A 4,466-nucleotide genomic window follows, 5' to 3' on the forward strand; every position below is an offset into this window, starting at 1 on the left:
ACACGGGTGACGAATCGTATATTGAAGGACCAATTATTGGCGATTAGGCGCCGCTAATTAATTAATAATCATTGAACTTAGAAATCATCATGGAGATCAGAAGTGTGCTTGTTTTGCTGATTTGTTCGACCTTCTGTCTTGCTTATTTTCCACAGGAAAAGGTAAGTAAATGAATATATTTACGGCTACATTAAAAGTTCTGTAGATCTACAATCAATAATGGTAATTTTATTCAAAAATATTCATTTTTCATCATACTAATATTACCTAGAGTATAACTGTTTCATAGGTTCCACCACTCTACATGTCCTGGTTCATTATATTTTTGGATTATGGAGGCTGTACTTATATGTAAGACTTCAGATTTTCACAAAACAAGCTAAGTTTAAAATCATCTCTTGCTAAAAAAGAATTAAATTATCAGAAGTAAACTAACTTTTAGATCTAATTTGCAACATGTCAGTTTTAATAAGTATATCCCTCACAGGAATTGGTATTATAAGTAACTTTCTCAGAAAATATCTTTGACCTGAGGGCATTTTAGCAGCTTGAAAGCTACTATTTAATTCATACTTAAAATTCGGTTTGTCTGCAGAATAATGGTTTGCATGATATAGGTATCATTTTTTTCCATGTTTTCTATTGTAATATAGTGTTATACTTTCATGGGATGGAAAATTAAGAGATGTTGTATATTTTCTTATGATTTGCAGAGAAAAATCACATACAGCTGAAAATTGTCATTTATTGATAAAAACTGGGGAAAAAAAGTGTGTTTTAATTTTTTTTAGATTTCAGTAACTTAAGCTGTGAATTTATATGTAACAATTGAAAGAATACACTGTACTATTTGGGAAACTCTTGTCGTTGTAACTGCCCTAACAAATATCTTTTTACAAATTTTGAATTAATTTAATTTAATTTAACTGAATACCTTAAACAATTTCTGACAAATTCCCTCCCCATTTCGAATAACATAATTCTAAATTTAATGTTTGAAAATTAATGTTCTCAAAGATGTTGAATACCTAAACATATCATTAGGCCTAAAAAAAATCTTTGTTTCCGGTAACATACTAAAAAAAAATTAGGGTGGGTAGGTCGGAATTTTTATTTTTTTTAAGGGAGACTTTTTGGAAAATATTTTTTTGTCAAAAAATGATTACAAATAAGGGGATTATGCCTTTAGAGCATGACAGTAAGTTGATTTCTAACAACACTGGGCATGTTTAAAGCATAAAAAGTATAGATTTGCATCTTTTTGTTAAAAAGTTGAAAAAAATATTCTCCTAGGCCATAAAAACATTTAGGGTCGGGCCAAAAATTTAGGGTAGGCCGGGATACCGGAAACAAACAATTTTTTTTACGCCTTATTGAGCATTTATAATATAGATGACTCCAATTTTAGGATTTAATTATTTTGGCAAAGTTCTGGAAGTGCAACGAGTGCTAAAAGTCTCATCTTATTTGGAGACAGATGCCCCCTCTCCACCCAACACATATTAGGCTAATACTTCTATTTACTTATTTCAGCATCCAAATGGTGAAACTGTGTTGAGCTGTTTTCTTTCTGCAGAAGTTGTTACAACAGATCGACCCTGTTGGAAGTTCTTTCACTGATTCAGATATGGTATGAAATGTACTTTAAATTTTTAAATGCCCACTGTAGTAAGGTAATAGCAATTGCTGGTCAGTTATCTGTTAGAAACTTGGCCACCCATTCTTATAAAATGGATAAATTTAATTTATTTTTTGATACACAGGTATGTATTCATTAGTGCAGGTCAAGATTGAGTAGGCAGACTGGAGTATCCAGACAAGAGTCATTGGGGATGGAGTCCATGGAGCAAAGTCATTGGAGCTTGGGTCTCTGGATTGGGATCTCCAGACTGGAGCCTTCGTACTGGGGTCTTCTGACAGGTGCCTTCAAACTGGGGTCTCAAACGGGAGTCTTCAGACTGTGGTCTTCTGACAGGAGTCTCTGTACTGGGGTCTCTTGACTGGAAACTCCGAACAAGGGCCATTGGAGCAGAAATCACTCGATCGGACTCACTGATTGGACTCATTGGAGCTTGGGTCTCTGGATTGGGGTCTCCAGACTGGAGCCTTCATACTGGGGTCTTCTGACAGGTGCCTTCAGACTGGGGTCTCAAACGGGAGTCTTGTTTCTGCAGGACCTGGCTCAAATGATGTTGCCATCCACTTACTTACAACCTATTGTTACTTTCAAATACCAATTTTATATAGTGTTTTTTCCTGTCCAGAGCTGTTATAATCTATAACTGCATGGTTGTCCTGATCACAGTAAGGCCACACCAAATTGATTACTTGGTCAACGGATTTCCCGCTCCATTTTTTTCCAAAATCAAAAACAAATATATTTTTAGCTCGACTATTCATAGAATAGTGAGCTATTGCACTCGCCCATGCGTCCGCGTCCGCGTCCCGATTTTGGTTAAGGTTTTGTATGTAAGCTGGTATCTCAGTAACCACTTGTGGGAATGGATTGAAACTTCACACACTTATTCACTGTGACAAACTGACTTACATTGCACAGGTTCCATAACTCTATTTTGCTTTTTTACAAAATTATGCCCCTTTTTCGACTTAGAAATTTTTGGTTAAGGTTTTGTATGTAAGCTGGTAACTCAGTAACCACTTGTGGGAATGGATTGAAACTTCACACACTTATTCACTGTGATGAACTGATCTACATTGCACAGGTTCCATAACTCTATTTTGCTTTTTTACAAAATTATGCCCCCTTTTCGACTTAGAAATTTTTGGTTAAGGTTTTGTATGTAAGCTGGTATCTCAGTACTTACTAATGGGAATGGATTGAAACTTCACATACTTGTTCACTATCATGATCTGACATGCACTAAGCAAGTCCCATAACTCTACTCTCTTTTTTTTCAAAATTATGCCCCTTTTTTGACTTAGCAGTTTTTGGTTAAATTTTTGTATGTAATCTGATATCTCAGTATCCACTAATTGGAATGGATTGAAACTTCACACACTTGTTCACTGTCATGATCTAACATGCACTGTGAAGGTCCCATAACTCTACTTGGCATTTTTACAAAATTATGCCCCTTTGACTTAGCAGTTTTTTGTTAAGTTTTTGTATGTAAGCTGGTATCTCAGTATCCACAAATTGGAAAGGATTGAAACTTTACACACTTGTTCACTGTCATGATATGACATGCAGTACAGAGGTTCAATACCTCTACTTTGCATTTTACAAAATTATGCCCCTTTTTCAACTTTTGTATTCATTCAATTGACAAGGCTGTTGAATAGTCGAGCGTTGCTGTCCTCCGACAGCTCTTGTTTTGAAAATCAGATTCCGCTCGCTTCAGTTTTTGCAGACCGATTTCAAAATTTCAGAGCGGGCGTTTTTCACTGTTTAGGGGCTTATTATCACTGTGAAGCGACAGTAATTCATAAAATTTAATACTTTTAATCATGATTGTCCGTTAAAATACCAGAAGAACATGTTTGAGGCTCTGTGTTGCCCCAGTTTGCAAAACTGACAGCCGAAATGACAGTTAGATTGTGTAAATAAATCCTTGAAAGATCATCAGAAAGAGTTTCCGCAGAACATTTCTTTCTCAAGATGAACATCAATATCTCATTATTTAAAACAGTGTCATTTAATAATGGCTGGTGATTAAAACAACGTTTTGCTGCAATCCTTAAAACTATACACATGTATCAGCAGTAATTTGGTAGTACTTAAATGATGAACAGGCGGTATAATTCAGTTTGGACTTCACATACAGTGTTACATCATAAATAATGTATTGTTGAAATAACTTTGATTTAAGGACTGGAACATTGCTTCTATCAGCTATGTAAAATGAACACAATTTTCTTGCGGAGAAAGGGTTCGCACATGGAACTTTATTAGGGCAAAGGAATCCTAAAAAGCTTACAAACTCACAATCCAAGAAAACATGCATTAAAGGCTTACTTTTTTATTTTTCAAGTAGAGTTGAAAAACAAGAATATTATATAACTGTTTATAGATCCTTTTTCAGATTTGTTTAATGAGTACCATCAGATCTATTTATCAAAAAGAAACTGAAGATGATAATGCATTTATTGTTAAAACTTGCATCATCAAAAGTAGGTCTTTCCTTATCTGCCAAAGTTAAATGTGAAATCAAAGAACAACAGAAAGTGCAAAATTTGTCATTGAATTTACAAGTGAATTTGGCCATCAGTGGATGATGGATTTCCTGGTATCTTGTGAAACTGCATTGAAAGTTGACAGACACTATGATATATAGGTCTTGAGTATACCTAATGTACTGGTGAGGTGATTGCAGTATTTTCCATATATATAATGATTTCTGTTATACACTACTTGAGAGTAACAGCTTTCTTATTCTTATGTAGCTAAGTATGTAGTGACATAGAATCTAAGGCAAAACCTTTATGTGGCCAGGGTACTGGCTTGC

The sequence above is a fragment of the Mercenaria mercenaria genome, chromosome 18 (genome assembly GCF_021730395.1).
Source record: "Mercenaria mercenaria strain notata chromosome 18, MADL_Memer_1, whole genome shotgun sequence".
NCBI lineage: Eukaryota > Metazoa > Mollusca > Bivalvia > Venerida > Veneridae > Mercenaria > Mercenaria mercenaria.